This window comes from Protopterus annectens, chromosome 13.part0 (genome assembly GCF_019279795.1).
Source record: "Protopterus annectens isolate FY-2018-M chromosome 13.part0, PAN1.0, whole genome shotgun sequence".
NCBI lineage: Eukaryota > Metazoa > Chordata > Ceratodontiformes > Protopteridae > Protopterus > Protopterus annectens.
In genome coordinates this window covers 423,965,249-423,991,684 of record NC_056747.1, presented here as the reverse complement: position 1 = coordinate 423,991,684, position 26,436 = coordinate 423,965,249, and the positions used below count along the sequence as shown (strand labels likewise).

Genomic DNA, 26,436 nt, shown 5'->3' with positions numbered 1-26,436 from the left:
CTATCTATGCAGGCCTCTGCTGAGACCCTTTCGGAGTCCAGTATGCCACAGAAATCTACTTCGCCTTCCGGGCCTTTGGCTGTCTCTGCCTCGGTTGGGTCCAGAGTCGCGACGCAGACACCGGCTTCCAAAGAGGCCTTTCGCACTACCGATTCTAGACAAAAAACGTCTTCTCATCCAACTACTGCTTCTCAGAAACCGACGGATTCCTTCAGACTTCGAAGCCAGGCCACTCCTATAAAATCTGCTTCTAGCCACTATCTTGCTACTGCTCCCCCACCCCAGCTCAAATTCTTAAAATGGCGGAGAATCTCATCTCCCTTATCCGAGGTACTCAGGCCCCCACTCCAAAACAGAAAAGGCATCTTTCTCCAGAAATTATGACAGACCAAGAGTCTAAGGAATCTGATTATTCTGCTTTTGAAGAAGAACAACATCCCTTAACTGTTTGAGTATTCAGATGCAGAGGAATCCATCCCATCTGCCTCCCGTCCAGAGGACCCCTCCTTTGGGGAAAACCCTTCACTCCCTCAGGGAAAATTTTCAATGGGAATTTCAAGACTTCCCACAGTCAAAAAAAACGACCTGCCCCAGCACAGACCCCTGGCCATCCTACCTATTCTGGAAGTGGTTGATGATGTTTTCCATGAATCCAGCTTAGCCCCTGATGCACTGCCTCCTGCTCCAACAAAACCTGACAGGTACTACAGAGTACCAGATTCTCACAAATACCTGTACAGGAACCCTGATGCAGACCCTGAGGTCATTACACAGGGACCCAAAGGAGCTAAGACTAGTTCTGCCAAGAATCCTCTTCTTTCTGACAAAGACTCCAGAGCTCTGGACAGATGGGGTAAAAAAGTAAACACCTCTGCAACCTTAGCTGTCAGAGCACTCAATTGTCAGTTCCATATGTTAAAATATCAACAACACACTTTGGAGCAATTAAAACAGAAGATTGCTACCTCTCCTGATGGTGCCAACTCAAAAGAGCTGGCAGAATTACTACACTCTGCTTGTCAAGTGGCCAAGCTGTCATTACAATGTGAATATGACACCCTAGAAGCCTCTAGCTGGACAGCAGTGACAGGATCTGTTATTAGAAGACATGCATGGCTGAAGGAACAATCTATCCCTGATCATGTCAAGTCTAAACCTATTGATGTACGCCTAGATAAGGAATGCCTGTTTGGGAAAAAAGCAGAAGAGGTGCTTAAAAAGATGGAAGACAAAGCAAAATCTATGCAAACAGTAAAAGATTTCTTTCAAGTTCAACCGCCCAGATTCAGCAGGAACTTCCCCTCTAAGAACTGGGCCTTCCCTGCACCCAGCAGAAAGGGCTAAGGTAAGCCATGCAGGGACAGGACATCCAGACCCCTATCCCAGGGCCAGCAAGGAAAACAGTGGACCACTTCCATCTCTAAACCAGGGAGTTCTAAGCCAAGCTTCTATGGCAAGCACCCACAACGACTCTCCCTCCACCCTCTGCCCTCCGTTCACTCATCAAAAACTAGGAGGAAGGCTCAGCCTCTTCAAGAGCAATTGGGTCTCTGTAACCAAGGACCAATGGGTATTAAAAATCATTTCTCAAGGATACAGATTCTCCTTCAACGAACTCCCTGTTCCAAGAGGGTACCCAGACCGCCCCCCAAACCAGTGAGCAGAGGCATTAAAACAGGTCCAAACACTAATATCCCAGAGGGCAGTAGAACCTGTCCCTCCAGATCAAACAGGAAAAGGTTTTTACTCCAGACTATTCTTTGTTCCCAGAAAAGAGGGCACTTGGCTCCCCATCCTGGATCTATCCAAACTGGACACCTCCTTATAGGTCCCCATATTCAAAATGCTAACCTTGCAGCAGCTCCTGCCTATGCTCACACAAAATGCTTGGCTTGTGACACTAGACCTAAAAGATGCCTACCGCCACATCCCCATCAGGGATTCATGCAGAAATTTCCTGCGCTTCAGAGCAGGCAATCAGCACTTTAAGTTCTCTGCACTGCCCTTTGGCTGATCTACTGCTCCCAGAGTACTCAAATGCTTGGCACCAGCTGTAGCATTCTGCAAACAGAGAAATATACAGATTTATCCTTACCTGGACAACTGCCTCATTCAGGTGGACAGCAAAGAAAAGTTGCTGCAGGACCTTCTGTTTGTCAAATCACTCCTAACTTCCCTTGGGTTCACCTTCAACAAGAAAAAAACAAAGCAAAACCCCACCAGGAAAATTGTTTTCCTGGGAGCTGTGCTAGACACAGCAACCCAAATGGCCTTCCTATCCCCAGAAAAGCAGAGCGTCCTGCCTCTCTACTTCACCCAGCTGGCTTCCAGAAGTCACCTCACTGTGTGCAAGCCCTGGGATACATGGCATCTTGCATCCTTCTCATCCCTCTCGCCAGGCTCCACATGAGAAAATGTCAGTGGTACTTAAACAACCTTTGGTGTAAGCACTCTCAGTCCCTAGAGATCACTCTCCCACTAATCCCTTGCATAAGGGCCGAATTCCTCTGGTGGGAAGAGGCCTGTGCCATGAACAAGGGTCTTCCCTTCATCCTCTGCCGTTACAGCCAGACCATCACCACTGACACCTCAGACATAGCTTGGGGTGCTCACCTAGCAGGCAGATGTACCCAGAGCCTTTGGAATGCCCAGCAACTTCACTGGCACATCAACCAGAAAGAAATGATGGCAGTGCAAACGGGTCGGACTTCCTTCCAACCCCATCTCAGGCCAGGGGTGGTCCTTATAAAAACAGACAACACCATAGTAATGTGGTACATCAACAAGCAGGGGGGCACCCAATCTTGCCCCCTGTGGAGGTTAGCCATGAGTCTCCGGCTTACAGCCACCTCCATAGGGCTACACCTAATTGCCCAATACTTACCAGGGATAAACAACACACTGGCAGACCACCTAATCAGAAACTTACTAGACCCCCACAAATGGCAGCTCCACAGAGAAATCTTTCTGCAAATCACCCAGGAGTGGGGTCCCCAGAAGTGGACCTCTTTGCCTCACACCTCAACCACCAGCTGGACAAGTTTTGTACCAGGAAGTATCACCTCCTAGCATGGAAGGTGGATGGCTTGACCTTCCCCTGGAGCTCCCTGTTTGTGTATGCATACCCTCCTCTGCCCCTTATTCCCAAGGTGCTGATCAGAATAAGAGAGGAGAGACCAAAGGCCGTCTTCATTGCTCCAGATTGGCCCAGACAGCATTGGTACTCCTTATTACACAGTCTGACCTTACAGCCCCCAATGCTACTTCCCCTGAGGTCAGACCTCTTGACCCAGGAGAGGGGGACGGTACTACACCCATACTTACATACTCTCAAACTTTCAGCATGGCTTATACACTAAAAGCTAACAAGGAGTCCCTGTTAAGCAAACAGGTCCTGGATGTCATCACAGAGACCAGAAGGCCCAGCACAAGAAAATCATATGCAGGAAAATGGAAAAGCTTCTGCTCCTGGAAACAATCAAAAGGGAGCAGCACCTCCCAACCTTCCATCCCTCTCATCCTGGATTACTTAGCAGAGTTGCTCAATAGTGGCGTCTCCTTCTCCTCTATTAAAATCCATGCCTCAGCCATCCCTGCCCATTATGATTCAGACCCACCCCTCTTCTCTCATCCTTTGATTAAGCAATTCCTCAGAGGGGCTTCTAATATCAGTTCTCCTAGAAGGCCTCCAACACCACCCTGGGACCTGAATTATGTGTTAGAGAAACTAACCTTACTTCCTTTTGAACCTGCCGTTCAACAGATTTGAAATATCTCTCTTGGAAGACTGCATTCCTACTAGCTATCACCTCAGCCAGAAGGGTCTCGGAACTTCAAGCCCTCATGGCTGTCCAGCCCTTCATAATTTTCCATGCAGACAGAGTTTCTCCGAGGACTAACCCCTCGCCCAAGGTGGTATCTGATGTGAATCTTAACCAGTCCATACACCTTCCCACCTTCTTTCCCAACCCTAAAAACAAGGGGGAAATAATTCTGCACTCACTAGACATGCACAGACAACTTGGATACCATCTGGACCGTACTAAGCCATTCAGAAAAACAGACCAGCTTTTGTAAGCTTTGCCCCAGGGGCAGAGGGGAAGCCCATCTCGAAATGAACCATTTCTAAATGAATTTCACACTGTATTGTTTTTTGTTACAGACTACATGGGAAACCCATCCTTAAGTCTATCCGTACACACTCCATTAGGGCAACCTCCACTTCCACTGCCTTTCTCAGAAGAGTACCTACCAGGGACATCTTGGAAGCAGCCACCTGGACCTCTGTCCATACCTTTACAAAGCATTACCACCTACCTCTCTTTTCTAAGTCTAGGGCAAGGTTTGCCTCTGCAGTTCTGCAGGGCCTCCTGACCAGTACCTAGGACTCAACCTATCCTTACACCCTTTTCCTCAGCTTTGGGATTCCTCCCACTGGTGATGACTGCAACAGTGAAACACGAAGAACATAGTACAGTTGTGTACACTTACCATAAATGTAGATGTTCGAGTGTTTTCACTGTTGCAGTCTTGGTTTCCCTCCCTCCATCCCCCATTTAACATCTTCCCCTAGGGGACACAAGCTTTTCTTTTCCCTTGTGCTTCTGACGGGTAAGGGCAAGGAAAACTGATGCAATGACAGTACTGACAACCTGACATCAGACTACAGGCAACAGCAGCCGGTGCACAAAAACATTGACTCTGGTATTCGGGCTGGCCGAGGGCTACCACAGCAGAGATAACCCCACAGGTGATGACTGCAACAGTGAATACACTCGAACATCTACGTTTATGGTAAGTGTACAGAATTGTACTTTCTCAAACCTACCCAGTGCAGATATATTTCTAACCGCAAATCCCTAGAGTTCTGGAAACAAATTCTGTGATCTCAAGAATGAACTGTGCATTATGAAAACAAATATGTATGAAAGATTATCTGTGATGTGAAAGAGACAAAAGGAAGACATCCAACCTAGAATGGCTGAGAAGGAAATAAAGGAAGATTATTTGATGGACTGATGTTCTTCGTGTTTCACTGTTGCAGTCATCACACTTGAGTTATCTGCCTGCAGGTAGCCCTTAGTCGGCCCGAATACCAGAGACTTAGTATTTCTGCATCGGATGCTGTCACTCCAGGACTAACGTCAGGTCATCAGAGGTATAAAAACAGGCAGCTAACACCATTACGTCAGTCTTTCCTGCCGAGAAGCCTGAAGCAGAAGCAGTTCACAAGTGCCGGTCAGCTGCTGCCTGAGTTTTCGTTTACAAACTGAATCATCCTGAAGTCTTCTAAAGCTAAGTACCCCATTGGGGATCCTTTTTTCTTGCTCTAACCGATGTCAGAAAAAGTTAATAATTATCTTGCCTGTGGAAAGCAAATACCACATTGAGATTTTCATTTTTATTGTGTCACCTGTCTAGGCCCAGACCACGACGTACCTCGCTGTTGTTTTTGTGCCTTCTTCAATGCCCGAACCATTCATCGTCAGGCCCTTATTGTCGCTAAATACTTTTGTTCTTGATCTCCATATTCTGAAATGGCTTCGATAAGCCATCCGACTACTGATATTCTGAAAAAAACGATATGATAAAGACAGAGACAGACCACACAGGTTCAAAGCTGCCGACAATGCTTCCATTAAGCTGGTCGCCAGTTTGACGGTACTTAGTCATAAGGGAGCAACACCTCCCAACCTTCCATCCCTCTCATCCTGGATTACTTAGCAGAGTTGCTCAATAGTGGCCTCTCCTTCTCCTCTATTAAAATCCATGCCTCAGCCATCCCTGCCCATTATGATTGAGACCCACCCCTCTTCTCTCATCCTTTGATTAAGCAATTCTTCAGAGGGGCTTCTAATATCAGGTCTCCCAGAAGGCCTCCAACACCACCCTGGGACCTGAATTATGTGTTAGAGAAACTAACCTTACTTACTTTCGAACCTGCCATTCAAAAGATTTGAAATACCTCTCTTGGAAGACTGCATTCCTACTAGCTATCACTTCAGCCAGAAGGGTCTCGGAACTTCAAGCCCTCATGGCTGTCCAGCCCTTCATAATTTTCCATGTAGACAGAGTTTCTCCGAGGGCAAACCCCTCGCCCAAGGTGGCATCTGATGTGAATAGGATAAAGACAGAGACAGACCGCACAGGTTCAACGCTGCTGACAATGCTTCCATTAAGCTGTCGCCAGTTTGCCAGTACTTAGTGAGGCGCTTTCACAGCCCCTGATGCCCGCTTCAATTGATACGCAAACCTCTACCGAGACCCATTTGGAGTCCAGTATGCCGCAAGACTCTTCTTTGACTATGGAACCGGCGGATGTCTCTACCTTGGATGGGTCCGGAGCCACTGACCAGGCACCGGCTTCTGAGGAAGTTCTTCGTACTACTGATGTTCGACACAAACTGACTACTTCAGTACTGTTTAAAACTACAGAGTTTCTAAGGCCAAGAGTACACGCTATGCCTAGAAAACCGAGGACCAAAGGACATGCACCTGCTCCCTTGCCACAAAATAAAATGCTTAGAATGGCAGAAGACCTTATTATGCTGATTAGGGGAAGTCAGCCTTCCCCTGCTAAGAGAACTAGGGACCAGTAACCAGCAGCTTCAACAGACCAAGAGTCCGACAACTCTGAGGTTTCTGATTATGAAGACATGCCCTTATTTGCTTAGGAGGATTCTGATGCAGAGGAATCCATTCCCTCTGCCTCCTTCTCCAGAGGATTTCTCTTTTGGTGAAAACTTACATACTTTAAGAGAGCATTTCCACTGTGAATGCCAAGACTATCCTCAGTCCAAAAAGAGACTCATAGAATTAATAGACTTGCCACAACACAGGTCTTTAGAAATACCACCAGACCTGGAAGTTATTTATTTTATTTATTTTATTTTATTTTACATTTGTTGACCAGGCTGGTCTAGCTGGATACATATCCTTTTTCAGTAGAGGCCCGGGGAGAAAAGCTCCAACATAATAATATGAGAGAGATTAAACATACAGAGAAAAATTGAACATACAGAGAAAAAATTAATACTTTTAACATAGGTATAAATGAGTACAGCTAACAACACGTGTGACTAATTTACCATTCCTACGCTGAGGAGGTAGGTTGGCGAGGGAAACCTAGAGGAGGAGGTACTAGTCTCCAGGAGGTGATGAGTCTAGTGAGGTGGAAGTTGTTGATGATGTCATTATGGAATCCAGTCTTACTCCTGATACTTTACCCCCTGCCCCTAGGAAACCAGACATGTACTACAGAGTACCTAACTCTCACAAATTTATTTTCAAAAATTCTACTGCTGACTCAGAGATCATTTCCCAGGGGTCTAAAGGTATCAAGGCAACTACAGCTAAGAATCCCACCCCTTCGGACAGGTATTCCAGAGCTTTTGACAGATGGGGTAAGATAGTATATACCTCTGCAACTCTTGCCATTAGGGCTTTGAATTGTCAGTTTCACACACTGAAGTACCAACAATATATTATGGAACTTGTTAAGCAAAAAATAGCTACCTTTATAGACTGTGCAGAAAATAAAGAAATGCAAGAGCTTATGCATTCTGCAAGCCAAGTCAGGAAGCATACTTTGCAGTGTGGCTTTGACACCCTAGAAGCATCTTGCAGGGCAGCAGTCACTGGTTCTGTATTGAGAAGGCATGCTTGGCTTAAGGAGCAGACCTTGCCAGATCATGTCAAATCCAAGTTACTACACGCTCCTTTGAACAAGGACAGTCTGTTTGGCACCAAAGCAGAAGAGGTTCTTAAAAAGATGGAAGAACAGGCTAAATCTATGCAGACAGTCAAAGAATTCTTACAAGTACAGCCTCCTAGATTCAGTAGGCATTGTCCTTCGAAACACTGGTCCTTTCTAGCCCCCTCAAGGCCATCTCAAACTAGACCCCCCCAGACTACAGTCTCAGAGTATGCAGAGATCTAAGCAATGGAGTGCCTCCACCTCTAAAGCAGGGAGTGTTAAATGCCCCCTTTCAGAAAGAATTCCCAGTGCCTTCTCAACTCCTCCCCCCCCCCTCCTCTGCCCAACTGCTTGTGCCTCTAGAAGTAAACTTGCCCTTCATGCAAAAAACTGGATTCCATTCACCAAAGACCAATGGGTTGTCAACATTGTATCTCAGGGGTACAAATTTTACTTCCACTCACTACCAACTCCAAAAGGGTTCCCAAACGTCCCTCTAAACCAGTGGGCAGAGGCTCAAAACCAAGTCCAATCCCTGCTCTCTATAAGGACAGTTCAGCCGGTTACTGCAGAACAGATAGGTCAAGGATTCTATTCCAGACTTTTATTGGTACCCAGAAAAGAGGGCACTTGGCGCCCAATCCTAGATCTTTCAATTCTCAACACCTTCCTGGTGGTACCAAAATTCAAAATGCTCACCTTGCAGCAGCTTCTACCTATGCTAGCCAAAGATACCTGGTTAGTCACCCTAGACTTAAAAGAAGCCTGTCTGCACCTCCCTATAAGGGAGTCATGCAGAAAATATCTACACTTCGGGGCAGGATCTATGCATTATCAGTTCTCTGCACTTCCCTTTGGCTTATCAGCTGCTCCCAGAGTATTCACAAAATGCCTGGCTCCAACCATTGCTTACTGCAGACAGAGAAATACTCAAATTTACCCATATTTGGACGACTGCCTGATTCAGGCAGACAGTCAGGAAATGCTGTTGCAGTACCTGACATTTGTAAAAAAACATATTAACTTCCCTGGGGTACACCATCAACGAAAATAAATCAAAACTAGTCCCCAGTCAAAACATTGTATTCTTGGGAGCAAGCTTGGACACAGCATCCCAGATGGCATTCCTCACTCCAGAAAAACAAGCCTATCTGACAGGATATTTTACTCAAATGGTCACCAGAACCCAGCTATCAGCAAGGAAAATCCTGCAGGCCCTAGGGTTCATGGCCTCATATATCCTACTAATTCCATATGCCAGACTGCATATGAGGAAACTTCAATGGTACTTAAAAAGTCTTTGGTGCCAACATTCTCAGGACCTGGAAACTCTCATTCCCATAATACCCTGTTTAAGGACAGAGTTTGTTTGGTGGGCAGCAGCATGCAACCACAACAAGGGACTGCCTTTCACCCAACCTCAAGCCACCCAGATCCTAACCACAGATGCATCAGACTATGCCTGGGGAGCACACATGGACGGCAAGTGCATTCAGGGCCACTGGAGCCCAAGTCAAATGCATCTGTACATCAACCAGAAAGACATGCTAGCTGTGCAGCATGCTCTGACTGTTTTCAGATCCCTACTCTCACCAGGACACCTGCTAATAAAAACAGACAACTCCACAGTTATGTGGTACATCAACAAGCTGGGGGGAACCCACTCTTACCCTCTCTGCAGGCTAGCCATGGCCCTGTGGAACACGCCCTTGGACATGCAAGCTCAATTTCTGCCAGGCAAACAAAACTCACTGGCAGACGATTTAAGCAGAAATCTCCTAGACCCACATGAGTGGCAACTAGAGCTATGCACATTCGACCTTCTGATTCAGAAATGGGGGACACCAGAGGTGGATCTCTTTGCCTCCCCCTGCAATCACCAGCTCAGATGATTCTGCACCAGGACACCTCACAGCAGGGCCTGGAAAGTGGATGCCCTATCCTTCCAGTGGGTAAATCTCTCAATCTATGCCTTTCCCCCTCTGCCCATCCTTTCAAGAGTATTGCTCAAAATATGACAGGACAGACCAAGGACTATGACAGGACAGACCAAGGACAATTCTGATAACCCCGGACTGGCCATGCCAACACTGGTACCCACTCCTGCAAAGCCTGTCACTGATGCCACCCTGGCACCTACACAAGAACCCAACCCTGCTTTCTCAGCAGAGGTGACAGATCTTGCATCTGCAACTGAAAACCCTAAATCTTGCAGCCTGGCTTATTCTTTGAATTCTCCCCCAGTAACCAGCCTAAGCAAGCAGGTGCTGGACATCATCATTGAAGCCAGAAGACCCAGTGCAAGGAAATCCTATGCTGATAAGTGGTAAAGGTACTGCTCCTGGATTCAGTCTAAAGGAGAGGACACAACTCTGCCCTCCCTGCCTCTAATCCTGGATTACCTAGCAGATCTACTCCAAAGAGGCCTATCCTTCTCCTCCATTAAGATCCATGCCTCTGCCATTTCGGCTCGTTACAACACTGAGCCATGTCTCTTCTCTCACCCTCTTATCAAACAGTTCCTGAGAGGGGAAAACAACTTAAGGCCACCAAGGAGAGCACCCACTCCTTGCTTGGGATCTTAACTTTGTACTGGAAAAGCTCACGCTACCCCCCTTGAGCCTGCAGCATCAGCAGAGTTAGAATTCCTCTCTTGGAAAACAGCCTTGCTTCTGGCCATCACTTCAGCTAGGAGAGTGAACTACAAGCGCTTATAGCTGTGGAACCCTTCATTATTTTCCATGCTGACCGGGTTTCCCTCAGAATTAACCCTTCCTTTATGTCTAAAGTGGTGTCCAGTGTGGCTCTCAACCAATCCATCCATTTGCCTACCTTATTCCCTAATACTCAAAATAAAGGGGAAAGGATCATACACTCCTTGGACATGCACAGACAGCTCAGATTCTACCTTGATAGGACTATGCCCTTCAGAAAGTCTGACCAGTTACTAGTCGGCTTTGCAACAGGGGCAGAGGGCAAGGCCATTTCAAACCAGTTTCCAGATGGATAGCACATTGCATCCATTTCTGCTACAGGCACCATGGGAAACCAACTCCTCAGGGGGTCAGAACACATTCCACTAGGGCAACGACTACCTCTACAGCACTCCTCAGGTAAGTCCCTACCAGGGACATCCTGGAAGCTGCTACCTGGAGTTCTGTATACACCTTCACCAAGCATTATCACTTGCCTATCTTTTCCAAATCCAGTGCAGGTTTTGCAACTGCAGTCCTGCAAGGTATTCTAGCCAGCTATAACTCTTCTTGACTGCCTCCATCCAAGTGTGATGACTGCAACAGTGAAACATGAAGAACATAGTACAGTTGTGTACACTTACCAGAAATGTAGATGTTCGAGTGTATTCACTGTTGCAGTCCTGGTTTCCCTCCCTCAAGCCCCCTGGTTTTCTCTCTCACTTTCTCTGTCTAAACTCTCTATGCCTCTTACTACCCCCCCCCCCCTTTTTAGGGGTATTGGTATTTACTTTTTACTGGTGGTGTTTTCCCCCACCATAACTTAGCTCCCTATTGGGGGGCTTCTGACATTTGGGCTAGGAAAAACTGATGTAATGGCGTCGGCTGCCTGTTTTTATACCCCTGACGACCTGACATCAGTCCTAGAGTGACAACATCCAATGCAGAAATACTAGGTCTCTGGTATTCGGGCCGACTGAGGGCTACCTGCAGGCAGATAGTAACCCAAGTGTGATGACTACAACAGTGAATATACTCAAACATCTACATTTCATGGTAAGTGTACACAACTGTATGTTTTAACCTATCAACCTGATAACTCATTGCTACCTTTGGAAGAAAATAACTACTTGGCAATTCGTAAGTTGTCATTAAAAGCAGTCTCAATTGCATTCACTTTTAATTATAGGTTTATGAACTGTTAAGCAGTTCTTTTTTTTTAAAATTGCATACGCCAGTCAACACCCTGTACAGGTTGGTATCCAGGGCAACTACCCCCTCTTCTACAATCTTCTGTAACTCTGTGTAACTATTTGATTGAGACTGCTTTTAATGACAGCTTTTGAACTGCCAAGTGATTCTTTTCTTCCAAAGGTGACAATGAGTGAGTTATCAGGTTGATAGGTAAAGTAGTCCCTCAAATAATCTTCCTTCATTTTACTTGCTTTTCAGCAGTTTTTTTTTTTTTAGCAGAGATTAACAGATGGGGTTGTTAAAGATGTTTCAGAAGGGCTCAAATAATTTCAATAAATTGTCCCTTCTATAGCACATAGAGTTTTCCCAAGGAAAATCTCACCATCTGCTGCCGAAAGCCCAGAAAGAATAACAGTCCTACCTGCTGTGGAAGAGGGAAAAAAAAGCAACAACTTTGTTTGTGTCTTTTGGCTTTTCCCGATTAGGGGTCGCCACAGTGGAACTCCGGTCCGCTAATGATTGGCAGTGGATTTTTACGTGCCGATTTGCCGGCCCTGATGCACAACCTTCAACGAAGGTACGCCCATTCACACGTCTCCACACAGAAGATGCTTTAGCTGAGAATCGAACAGGACAACGTCTTACTGTGAGGCGACAAAGCTACCGCAGCACCAACTAAAAAGTAAAAATAGCATCGTGAAAGACTTTCATCAGCAAGAAAGCCAGTTTGGAGTGGATGCAGGATTAATTACAACTTAAAGGAAAAGCTTCACAGTCAGTCAGATTTTACATGCATAGTAAACATTCTGAGAATTATTCCCAAGTTCAAATATTTTACGATATTCCTTTGTTTCAAATTTGTAAATAGTTCAGAATCAGATCATGTATGAGCTGCCACTCTGCATTCTTCCCAAACATTTTAAAACCATCTGTTCTTGTTCATTTCCCACTTGGTTGCCTTTCCATCTTGTCTTAATACTTAAGCAATGTCATCTATTTGTTGATATGTTCAGTCCTGTTATCATCCCCAAGAACACTTGCATCCATACCATACATTTCTGACTTTATTTGTATTACTTCTGTTACTGTTGTTGCAAATCCTTGCTTCCACTTCCTTTTATAACTTGTTTGACTACTGTCAGTAGACGCACCAGAGATTTTTGCTCTTGCCTGGACTATTTTTCCAGAATGGAAGCCCACAAATTGTACAGTTGGAGGCTTATTCTTTTTTCTGTTTTCTGTAGTAGGGAGTAAAAAGACCTGTAGCACATCTTCAAATTGCTGCAACCTTAAGCATTCCTAGAATATATGATCCCAGATGCCAAGTGCCTTCTGCCAACTTCACCAACAGAAAATCTGTGCTTTTGGAAAAAATATGAGTTGTGTGCCACCACAGATAGACTTATTATCCATGCAAAGGCCTGAACCTGTGAAACATACTGGTACACACAGAGGCTAGTCAAATATACCTCCACTTATTCTCTGTAAGTTGAGTGCATGGTACTAATCTGAGACATCGTTTACTCATTAGCTGCTATGTGCTTATGTTATATTGTACTTATTGCATGTTTCAAAGACCCTTTTCCTCTGCCTGATATTCCTTAAAATGTAAACCACTTGGAGCCTTAGTTTTCATTTTTTGTGGTCCTCTTAACTGGACAAACTTTGCATGTAGATCATCAGAAAAAAAAAAAAAAAACATCCTTTGAAACATTAAACTTAGTTCTGAAGAAAGGAGCAGATTTAAAATTGATTCTGTATCTCAAATAATCTATTCTGGTACTTTGTTTATATTTCCCTTACTTGGACTCTATTCCCCCTTACAACACTAAAGTGGCTGAAGCAGTTCCCATTCTTTTTCCAATATTAATACGGTCGCCCACATCAAACTATGACCACCTCCTTCATGGCAGTTGTATTTTGCCAAATTGTGTATTCTCACAAGTCAAATACATTTGTTGCTTGCGACATTCTGTCACCAACAGCTTCAGCTAACATTTCCATACTGACCTGTAGCATGAATTCAGCCACTTACACAAAACATGCAGTTATGACCTTTTCCATTGTAGAGAACAAGCAGGAAGCCCCACAGCCCTAAATTATCTGGCTAGTCATGTTACCAAATGCTTTTGTGCTTACGTTTCTGCCACAAAAACTGCAAATTCACTCTCTTCATACTCCAAAAAAATTATTTTGGGTGAACAACCAGAATTCTCTGAAAAAAAACATCAAACTTTATAGGTAAAAGAAACCTCTAAACAGCTTATACCTACTGATCAAATTCTAACATTAAAGTTTTCCATTAAGCCATCAGAGTTGTAACCTTCTTCAAAGCATGATTGTAAGAGACGTAAACTTGTAGATAAAACCGTCTGGATTCCTAAATGCTTAAAATGTTGAAGTTTCTTTAAAAAGTATCTGAATTACTTAGCGCTTGTGTTTTACCTGCATTCATTTTATATCCTGAATGTTATTAAGAATTTCTTAAAATATTAAAGAAGTCCTGTAAGTTGACCTCTGAATCATTGGGAGCAACTCTAACTCCAATATGAGCTGGTAAAGGGGGGAGAGATTGTTTAAAGCTCACTATCTCAAAGTTTTAAAGAATTACCTTGGAGGTCCACAGACCCTGAGGTCTTCTCCAAGGCTTGTCTCCTAGATATTAAGCCTGTTTCTTCTACATCTGTAAGCTTTATTAAATGCTAATTCCCATAGTGCTGGCATCATCCTTCTTACAATGCAGCATAGTGTCATCTTCTACTTCATTGACCATCATCTGGGAATACATGCTGTATAAACTCTGGAAATATTTCCTAAACAACTTGTTAATTTATACTTTCATGATAGCTAGTCACCCACTTTCCTTATCTTCAAGTCACAGAAGTAATATTTTCTTTTTATTTGGCATAACCTTTGAGATAAGGGGCTTTGTATGATGTTGGAATGTTTCCAAAATATCTTAACTACAAAATTGATTTTTAAAAACCTCTCTCTTTTTTATGCAGTATAGGTGAAATTTCCACTTTAGCCTGTTTTAATATTTTTTTCTAAGCCCTTAATTCCTCCAACCAAAAGTTCTTGCAAATCCCGAAACAACACAGTTCTGTGGTCATTTTCTTTCATTTCCAGTTAGTATGCTGTGCCACACTAAAGTCTTGCAGGCATTTAAATCTTCTTTTCATTGATTAGCTAACCTTGACTTAAAAACTTCAGTGTTATGTAGAAAATTTTACTAAGCTTACACATTAAACAAGGGGAGAGGCTGTCTGACTTTGTTTCAACTGTGGGTCATGAACAGAAATCACAATTGGAGTTACATAAAACCCTGCTGTCTAAAACATGAGAATAGTAAGAAAATCTATACCCTCCATTAACAGCTACTTTGGCAAGCCCCATTATTCTACAGTAATACATAAAAATCTACCTGTCCTAGGTTGCTTGTCTGACCTAGAACCACCCTAAATATCCTGGTAGGACCGAGCCAGATTCCAATGACCCAGCAAGAGAATGAGTCTTGGAATGTAAGCAGGTTGCTCAGCATTAACCTCAACTCTTGTATACTCTAGACTGTAAATACTATAGATTGTAAATACTTGCCAGTGTTGTCATTTGTGTTCCCCACTCTAGTTTTACCATTGCGCATCTTGCTTATTTGTCTGCTGTGTCACCAACAATTGTTACAGGAGCAACTCTCCTGTCCAGTTTAGCTTTGTTTCTCTTCTGTTTGTGAGTCACCAGCTGCAGTTTGGAATACTCTGTTTTGGCTTGATTAGTAACCACATTCACCATCTTCTCTTTCATATCCCTCTGAATAATTGAAAATTCACCTACAGAGTTAATACTTTCTCCATCCTCTGCCAGACTGATTCAGATACTGAGATGCATTTCTTCATTTTATACTCCATCTTATACAACATTGCACTGTTTGAGGGGTATCCTTTCTGAAAGTATCTCAGGTATCTAATTTTAAGTCCATTTTCCCTTAGGGACAGAGATTTTTTAGTACTGATTACTAGTTATGATCAACATGGCTATGAATAGTCTCAAATTCCTTTATTTGAAGTTCAACAGTTGAAAACTGGCAGCTTTACTACGCAATATGTAAGTAAATAAAAAAAATAAATTCCATGTTTTTAACCAGTTATTACATTATATGATGTGATCTAAACAGGTTTAATCTCACTGGAAGTCCAACTCAGTGTTTCTATTTTTAGAGACATATTTTAATTTTCCAGAAATGATAGTTTGTGATCCGAAATGGATGGCATTGGAGTAGAGGTTTCATGCATAAATGTCCATGTGGTGCCCATTAGTCACTAGGGGTGGAACAACTTTTTAAGCTTTCATTTTGTTCTGTTTTGAGGGAAGGAGATGGTGGTGTGCCTTTCTTAATATTTAGTCGGTAGCAGGAAACCCACTCATTTTGAATTTCCTTCTACCTTTGATTAACCTCAAAACTAGGTTGTTTAAGCAGTAATACAGGTCAGGCTGGGTAGTACTGTTCCACTGCAGAATGCAGCTTCATAAACTGCCAGGTAGTCTGCTGAAAGAAAATACCACACGCTGTGGAAGGTATTAATGCACTACTAGTCATTTGTTTAGCACAGAATAGCATGCTGTCAGGGCAGTGCTCTATTTAGGATTTGGCATTTTTTCTGAGGAAATGTTACATCCATGTCCATCTTGATGGTTTTATTGATGTATTTTACTTATAAAGTGTTTTGGTACATTTTAAAAGAAACTATGTTCAAAAAGAAAATGTGTCCTTTAGTCACCACACTTCGCAAAGGAGACAATAAAGGATTTCTCTGTCTTTCTCTCTCTCTCTCTGCCTGTAGTACTGACCACCATATTTTAAGCATTTTAGAGAATCTTGCAGGATATTTGTGCTTGATCAGTTAAGGTTAATACCGCTGCTCTGAACCTGAAGTTTTCATTGCAATTTGTAAATAAACTGAAGCTTCTTTTGAAGCATACAGCTAAATGAGAGGCACTCCTTTAAAGCATATTTTTAGAGAGAAGTATTTAATCAATAAGTCATAAATGACAGGTATTTTTATCTGTCCAAATCTCATCATTGGTGCAAATTTTCCTAATCGTACTCCTGGTTTGACCTGTGTCACTCCTCCTGCCATGCACAGCCACGGTCAGTCTGCATTCCATTTGTTCAGATTCATTGTTGTCACAAGCCTCTTTAGTTCTTCTCAGCAGAGACTTATCTCTTGCCAAGAATAGAGAGGTCTGCCATTGCCTTCTAACAGTACATAAGGAGATTGCTTTTATGAAATATGAATTTTGTAAAAAAAAATAACGTAACAGAACCAGACTGCACGGACAGAGTGAGATGGAGAAAAAGGTAGCTTAATTTATTAAGTACTTGTCTGTTAAACATATACTGTTAATGTGAGTGCCTCACTCAGCTGATCTGTCTTAGAGAAGTTATTTCATCAGTCATAACTGAGTAGAATCTCTGTACCCTTCATAATACTTTGATTACTTTTTACCACCCTGTATCTCTTTTAGGCATCCTTAGACATTTCTTTCCTGCTTCTGAATGTCAATCCAACTTAAAATATCTAATAAATGTAGAGTTGTCATGCATAGTGCTACAATCATGTTTATTTTGTAATACCTTTATTATCTTCACACACATTACGCTTTGACATTGGCACACATACACCTACAAAAGAGAAAAACCATTATAAAGATGTTTCCTTTTCATGCATTGTGCATATGAATCCGATGTTGCATTCTTCACATAATACTTAACTGTGGGACTCTGTTCCAAGCATCAGAACCTACTTGGCCGTTTACTTCAGCTTGCACCTCCCAAAACTCTTGATTTAGGCTCCACCCATAATGCTCCTCTCTAAATTTCCCGAGATGTTCTTTGTGTTTCACTGTTGCAGTCATTACATTTGGGTAATCTGCTGGCAGGTTGCCCTCAGTCGGCCAGATTAACAAAGTCTTGGGTCCTGCGTCGGTTGATGTCCCTTCTTCCATGATGTCAGGTCGTCAGGGGTATAAAACATGCAGCCGACACCAGTACATCAGTCTTTCTTGCCGCACGGTGCCTGAAGCAGAAGCAGTTTTCAAGTGCCGGTCGGCCGACTCCTGAAATGTTCATTTTCGAGTTTCAGATCCGAAGTCTTCACCTAAAAAGCTAAGTACCCCGTTGGGGAAACTTTTTCTTGCTCCTTACCGATGTCAGTAAAAGTTAATAATTGCATTACTTGTGGGAAGCAAATACCTCATAAGGATTTCCATTTGTACTGTATTCCTTGCCTAGGCCCTGACCACAACGTACTTTGCTGTCAGTTCTGTGCTTTATTTAATCAGCGCATTATCAAACGCCGGTACATTTTTGCTTCTAAATATTTTGACTCACAATTTAATTATCCAGAAATGTCGTTGGTTAGCAATCCGACTACCAGAGTACCTAAAAATCACAAAGAAAAAGACAGAAACAGGCCATTGAGGTCCAAAACTGCCGACGATGCTTCTTCTAAGCCAGTCGCCAGTTCGCCGGTACTCAGTGAGGCACTTTCGCAGCCTCTGATACCCACTACTTCTGATTCACAGGCCTCTACTGAGACCCATTTGGAGTCCGGTATGCTGCGAGATGCTTCAATTATGGAACCCGCAGATATCTCTACCATGGATGGGTCCGGAGCCACTGTGCAGGCACCGGCTTCTGAGGGTGTTTTCAGGCCTACAGATTTGTATATTAAACCAACGCCATCTTCAAAACTAAGGCCAAAATCTCGACCTATGTCTAAAAACCAATGCCTAGGCCACATGTGCAGGCCCCTATGTCTAAAAAACAAATGATCAAAATGGCTGAAGATTTAATTACTCTGATCAGGGGTAGCCAACCCCCCCCCCCCCTTCTAAGAGGCCTAGGCAAGATATTGACTATGGCTCTTCTGAACAGGATTCTATTTCTTCTGACTCTTCTAATGAACAGGAATTGTCAATACCTACTTATGAGGACTCTGATGCAGAGGATTCCATTCCTTCTCCTTCTCCCCCTGAGGATTTGTCTTTTGGGGAAACTTTACATACCTTAAGGGAACATTTCCACTGGGAATATCAGGATTTTTCTGAGTCTAACCAGAGGCTTAGGAATTTTCTTCTTCTTCCTCAGCATAGGCCTTTGGCTATGCCTCCTGTTCTAGACATTGTTGATGATGTTTTTTCTGAATCTAGTATGGCTCCTGATTCTCTGCTTCTGGCTCCTTGTAAGCCAGACAGATACTACAAGGTTCCTGACTCCCACAAATTCCTTTTCAAAAATGATGCTGCGGATCCTGAAACCATTTCTCAGGGCCCTAAGGGCATTAAGGCTTCTACTGATAAAAATCCTACCCCTTCTGATAGAGATACCAGGACACTGGATAGATGGGGTTAGAAGGTCTACACTTCTGAAACCTCGGTAATTAGGGCTTTAAACTGTCAATTTCATATGCTAAAATATCAGCAGCATATCATGGGACTGCTTAAACAGAAAATGATTTTGATTTCTGACTGTATGGAAAATAAGGATTTACAGGATCTATTGCATTCAGCTGAACAAGTTGGGAAACATACTTTGCAATGTAGTTTTGATTCTTTGGAGGCCTCTTGCAGGGCTGCTGTAACTGGCTCTGTGCTAAGAAGGCATGCTTGGCTCAAAGAGCAAACTCTGCCTGATCATGTTAAAGCAAAATTGTTGGATGCTCCTTTACAACAGGACCATCTCTTTGGTAATAAGGCTGAAGAAGTTCTAAAAAAGATGGAAGATAAAGCTAAATCTATGCAAACTGTGAAAGATTTCTTACAAGTGCAACCTCCAAGATGTGGTAGGCACTGACCTACTAAGAACTAGTCCTTTCCAGATGTTCTTCGTGTTACACTGTTGCAGTCATTACATTTGGGTAATCTGCTGGCAGGTTGCCCTCAGTCCGCCTGAATATCAAAGTCTTGGGTCCTGCGTCGGTTGCTGTCTCCTCTTCCATGACGTCAGGTCGTCAGGGGTATAAAACATACAGTCGATGCCATTTTCTTCAGTCTTTCTTGCCTCGCGGTGCCCAAAGCAGAAGCAGTTCCCAAGTGCCGGTCGGCCGACTCTTGAAATTTTCGCATTCAAGTTTCAGCACCGAAGTCTTCAACTAAAGCTAAGTACCCCGTGGGGGAACCTTTTCTTGCTTTTTACCAATGTCAGTAAAAGTTAATAATTGCATTACTTGTGGGAAGCAAATACCTCATAAGGATTTCCATTTGAACTGTATTCCTTGCCTAGGCCCAGATCACAATGTGCCTTGCTGTCGGTTTTGTGCTAGATTTAACCAACGCACTATTAAGCGTCAGTATAGCTTTGCTTCAAAATATTTTGGAAACAGATTTAATTACCCTGAAATGTCGTCTGATAGCAATCCGACTACCGGAGTTCACAAAAAAGGCAAAGAAATGGACAGAGACAGACTTTTGAGGTTCAAAACAGATGACAAAGCTTCTCCTAAGCCAGTCGCCGGTTCACCGGTACTCAGTGAGGCCCTTTTTCAGCCCCTGATACCCGCTACTTTTGAGTCGCAGGCCTCTACCGAGACCCATGCGGAGTCTGGTATGCCACGAGATTCTCGGAGTATTGTACCCATGGATGTCTCTCCTTGGGATGGGTCCAGAGCCGCTGAGCAGGCACCAGTTCTGAGGGTGTTTTCAGGTCTCAACATTTCTATATAAAACTGACGCCAGCTTCAAAAACAAAAACAACTTCTAAGGCTAAAAAACTGGCGCATGAGCCACGTGCTCAGGCCCCTATGCTTAAAAAACAGATGATCAAAATGGCTGAGGACTTAATTACCTTGATCAGGGGTTCCCAACCCCCTCCTGATAAGAGGCCTAGGCAAGACACTGACTATGAATCTTCAGATCAGGTTTCTATTTCTTCTGATTCCTCTTCTGATCAGGAATTTTCTGTACCACCCTATGAGGATTCAGATGGAGAAGAATCAATCCCATCTGCATCTCCTCCTGAAGATTATTCTTTTGGAGAAACCTTGCATACTTGAAGGGAACATTTTCATTGGGAGAGTCAGGATTTCTCAGAATCAAAAAAGAGGCTTAGGGATTTCCTTCTTCTTCCTCAGCATAGACCTTTGGTTATACCTCCTGTATTAGACATTGTAGATGATGTGTTTTCGGAATCTAGCATGGCTCCTGATTCCCTGCGTCCGGCCCCTAGTAAGTCAGACAGATATTACAGGGTTTCTGACTCACACAATTTTTTATTCAAAAATCCTGCTGCTGACCCTGAAACTATCTCACAGGGTCCCAAAGGTGTAAAGGCCTCTTCAGCCAAGAATCCTACCCCCTCTGATAGAGATTCTAGGGTGCTGGTTAGATGGGGAAAGAAGGTTTATACGTCTGCAACCTCGGCAGTTAGGGCCTTAAACTGACAGTTTCATATGCTTAAATATCAACAGCATGTTATGGGATTATTGAAACAGAAAGTGAGGTTGGAAAGCATACTTTGCAATGTGGTTTTGATTCCTTGGAGGCCTCCGCAGTTACTGGATCTGTGATTAGAAGTCATGCCTGGCTCAAGGAGCAAAATCTGCCTGATCATGTTAAAGCTAAATTGTTGAGTGCACCTTTACAGCATGATACTCTGTTTGGTAATAAGGCAGAAGAGGTTTTAAAGAAAATGGAAGACAAAGCTAAATCTATGCAAACTGTAAAAGATTTCTTATAAGTGCAGCCACTCGGATTCAGTAGACACTGGATTACAAAAAATTGGTCCTTTCCTGTATCCAACAGAGCCTCACAGGGCAAATCCAGATGCTCAAAAGGCTCTAGATACCAGTCACAGGGTTCTTACAGGTCAAAGCAATGGGGTGCCTCTACCTCCAAATCTGGAGGAAGTAAAGCACAATCCTACAGTAAACAGTCTCAATGACTTCCCTTTGCCATCACCAAGCACTTAAGTTTTGGCAGCCCCCTTGGGCGGAGCACTTCATGCTCAAAACTGGCAGTTAATAACCCAGGACAAGTGGGTATTAAACATAGTATCCCAGGGGTACAGATTTCATTTCCATACCTTGCCGGTTCCAAACGGTTGATCAGATCTGCCACAAAATCAATGGGCAGAGACATAGAAAGAAGTTACATTCCTCATGGATATGGGGGCTATTCAACCAGTACCAGAACAGGAAAAAGGGCAAGGGTTTTATTCAAGACTGTTCCTGGTACCCAGAAAAGACAATGCCTGGCGTCCAATACTGGATTTATCGATTTTGAACACATTCTTGGACATCCCAAAATTTAAAATGCTGACTTTACAACAGCTTCTGCCCATGCTGGGCAAGAACGCTTGGTTAGTGACTCGACTTAAAAGAGGCATACCTGCATATCCCAATAAGGGAATCGTGCAGAAGATACCTCTGTTTTAAGGCTGGTTTCATGCCTTACCAATTCTCTGCACTGCCCTTTGTTTTATCTACTGCGCCTAGGGTCTTTACAAAGTGCCTGGCACCAGTAATTGCATTTTGAAGGCAAAGAAGCATACAAATCTATCCTTACTTGGCAGACTGTCTTGTTCGAGCTGAAAACAATGACATTCTTCTTCAACATCTGGCATTTGTAAAAAGGCTTCTAACATGCCTAGGGTACACAATAAACAAAAAGAAATCACAACTGGTACCCTCTCAAAAAAATACATTCCTGGGTGCAAGCTTGAATGCATCTGCCCAGATGGCTTACCTTACACCAGACAAACAAAGGCAACTGACTATTTACTTCAAACAGATGGCAACAAAAACCCAGTTATCTGCAAGACAAATTGTGCAGGCTTTGGGGTTCATGGCATCCTGCATTCTACTAATTTCATATGCAAGACTGCATATGAGGAAACTACACTGGTATCTAAAAAGTTTATGGAGTCAACATTGTCACAGTCTAGAAACAATGATCCCTCTCATTCTCTGCCTACAGCAGGAGTTTCTTTGGTGGGCAGAGACATGTCAAAAGAACATGGGACAGTCATTCACTCTACCCCCTGCCACCCAAACCCTAACTACAGACGCATCAGATTATGCTTGGGGAGCCCACCTGGCAGGGAGATGCATTCAGGGCATATGGAGCCCAAAACAAATGAATCTGCATATCAACCAGAAGGAGATGTTAGCTGTTCAGAATGCCCTGACAGCCTTCAAGGATTTACTTCACCCAGGACAACTATTGATAAAGACGGACAACATCACGGTTATGTGGTACATAAACAAGCAGGGGGGTACACATTCCTACCCCCTTTGCAGACTAGCCATGGCATTGTGGGACACAGCCCTGACTTATCAAGTACATCTTCAAGCTCAATTCCTGCCAGGAAAACAAAATACTCTGGCAGACGATCTAAGCAGAAATCTTATGGAGCCTCACGAGTGTAAATTGGACCCACAAGTCATCAGTATGATAACAGAGAAATGGGGGAGTCCAGACATACATCCATTTGCCTTTCCCCAAAATTATCAACTGGACAAATTCTGCACAAGGACTTATCACAGACAAGCATGGAAAGTGGACGCCCTATCCTTCAGTTGGAAAAACCTATCAGTCTATGCCTTTCCTCCTCTGCCTCTTCTCCCCAAGGTCTTATTAAAGGTCAGACAGGAAAAATCAAAAATGATCCTAATTGCCCTAGACTGGCCTCACCAGCACTGGTACCCAATTCTAAGGAATATATCTCAACTCCCTCCTTGGTACTTGCCTCAAATACCTCATCTACTGTCTCAGCAGAGCAATCAAATTCTGTGCAATTGGCTCCAAACTCTGAACCTGGCAGCGTGGCTGATCATGTAATTATTCAAACATCTCTCAGTAAATCTGTTTTGGATGTCATTTAGGAAGCCAGAAGGCCTAGTACTAGAAAATCTTATGCTGATAAATGGAAGAAATTCTGTGCTTGGAACCAAGCACAAGGAATGGACACAGCAAAGCCAAATATTCCTCAGATTTTACAATACTTGACTGAGATGCTTGATAAGGGTCTATCTTTTTCATCAATAAAAATCCATGCCTCTGCCATCTTGGCTCATTACAACGCAGAGCCTCCCATCTTTTCTCATCCTGTGCTAAAACAGTATCTTAGAGGGGTCAAAAATGTAAGGCCTCCCAGAAGATCACCAACTCCTGCATGTGACCTCAATTTTGTACTGGAAAAGCTCACCCTGCCTCCTTTTGAACCAGCAGCTACTGCGGATATACAGTTTTTATCTTGGAAAACAGCTTTCCTTCTGGCGATCACTTCAGCAAGAAGGGATGTTCTTCATGTTTCACTGTTGCAGTCATTACATTTAGGTAATCTGCTGGCAGGTTGCCCTCAGTCGGCCTGAATTCCAAAGTCTTGGGTCCTGCGTCGGTTGCTGTCTTCTCTTCCATGACGTCAGGTCGTCAGACGTATAAAACATGCAGCCGACGCCATTTTCTTTCGTCTTTCTTGCCACGCGGTGCCCGAAGCAGAAGCATTTCGCAAGTGCCGGTCGGCCGACTACTGAAATATTTGAGTTTGAGTTTCAGAACCAGAGTCTTCAATAAAGCTAAGTACCCCGTTGGGAAAACTTTTTTCTTGCTTTTTACCAATGTCAGAAAAAGTTAATAATTGTATTACTTGTGGGAAGGAAATACCTCATAAATATTTGCATTTATACTGTATTCTTTGCCTAGGCCCTGATCACAGCGTGCCTGGCTGTCGATTTTATGCTAGATTTAACCAACGCACTATTAAGCGTCGGTATATTTTTGCATCTAAATATTTTGGAAACAGATTTAACTACCCAGAGATGTCGTCGGATAGCAATGAAAAATGCAAAGAAAAGGACAGAGAAAGGCAGTCGAGATCCAAACCGACGACAAAGCTTCTCCTAAGCCAGTCGCCGGTTCGCCGGTACTCAGTGAGGCACTTTCGCAGCCCCTGATACCCGCTACCTTTGAGTCGCAGGCCTCTACCAACACCCATGTAGAGTCCGGCATGCCACAAGATACTCAAGGTATTGGACCGACGGATGTATCTCCCTCGGATGGGTCCGGAGCCGCTGTGCAGGCACCGGCTTCTGAGGGTGTATTCAGACCTCAACATTTTTATATCAAACCGAAGAAAGCTGCAAAACCAAAGGCAAAGACACTTTCTAAAATCAAAAAAACGACGCCTGAGCCACGTGCACAGGTCTCTATGCCTAAAAAACAGATGATCAAAATGGCTGAAGACCTTATTACCTTGATCAGGGATACCCATCCCCCTCCAGATAAGAGGCCTAGGCAAGACACTGATTATGAATCTTCAGATCAGGTTTCTATTTCTTCTGATCCCTCTTCTGATCAGGAATTATCTTTACCTCACTATGAGGATTCTGATGCTGAGAAGTCTATTCCATCTGCATCTCCTCCTGAGGACTACTCATTTGGGGAAACCTTGCATACTTTGAGGGAGCATTTTCACTGGGAGAGTCAAGACTTCTCAGAATCAAAAAAGGAGTCTCAGGGATTTCCTCCTCCTCCCTCAGCACAAGCCTTTAGCCATTCCCCCTGTATTAGACATTGTGGATGATGTTTTTTTGGAGTCAAGCCTGACCCCTGACTCTTTACCTCCTGCTCACAGTAAGCCTGACAGGTATTACAGGGTCCCTGGCTCTCATACATTTTTTATTTAGAAACCCTGCTGCTGATCCTGAAACTATTTCACAGGGCCCAAAGGGAGTTAGGGCCTCAACAGCAAAAAACCTTACCCCCCTCTGACAGAGATTCAAGGGCGCTGGACAGATGGGGAAAAAAGGTTTATACATCTGCAACCTTGGCAATCAGGGCCTTAAACTGTCAGTTTCATATGCTTAAGTGCCAACAACATGTTATGGGATTGCTGAAACAGAAAATGATGTTTATTCCAGGATGTGCAGAAAATAAGGAATTGCAGGAATTATTGCATGCAGCTGAACAAGTTGGAAAGCATACTTTACAATGTGGTTTTGATTCTTAAGAGGCCTCCTGCAGGGCCGCATTTACTGGATCTGTGATTAGGAGGCATGCCTGGTTAAAGAAACAAAATTTGCCTGATCATGTTAAAGCTAAATTGCTAGATACACCTTTACAGCATGATTCTCTGTTTGGTATTAAGGCAGAAGAGGTTTTAAAGAAAATGGAAGACAAAGCTAAGTCTATGCAAACTGTTAAAGATTTATTATAAGTGCAGCCACCTAGATTCAGTAGACACTGGCATACAAAAAAATTGGTCCTTTCCTGTGTCATTCAGAGCTCAAAGGGGAAATCCAGACGCCCTAAGGGTTCCAGGTACCAGGCTCAAGACTCATACAGGTCAAAGCAATGGGGCGCATCCACCTCCAAATCTGGAGGAGATAAAGCGCAAAACTTCAGAAAGCAATCCCAATGACTTCCCTCTGCCTACTCCAAGCACTTATCTTTTGGCAGCACCCATAGGGGGAGAATTAGTACTTTTTGCTCAGAATTGGCAGTTAATAACCCAGGACAAGTGGGTACTGAACATCATATCACAGGGATACAGATTCCATTTCCACACACTGCCAATGACAAAAGGTTAGCCAGACCTGCCAAAAAAATAATGGGCAGAGGATCAGAAACAGGTTACATCCCTCATGGATATGGGGGCCATTCAGACAGTACCAGAACAGTAAAAAGGACAAGGTTTTTACTCAAGACTGTTCTTGGTACCCAGAAAGGACAAGGCCTGGCGGCCAATACTGGATTTATCAATTTTGAACACATACCTGGACATTCCAAAATTCAAAATGCTCACTTTGCAACAGCTTCTGCCCATGCTGGGCAAGAATGCTTGGCTGGTGACTTTAG

At 43.6% G+C, this 26,436-nt stretch overlaps 1 protein-coding gene across 32 annotated transcripts in view; it reads left to right on the top strand.

Moving 5' to 3' along the window:
- Positions 1-26,436, top strand: part of LOC122787386 (receptor-type tyrosine-protein phosphatase S-like) — a 3,272,784-nt gene that overhangs the window by 3,077,788 nt on the left and 168,560 nt on the right. The window lies entirely within an intron of this gene.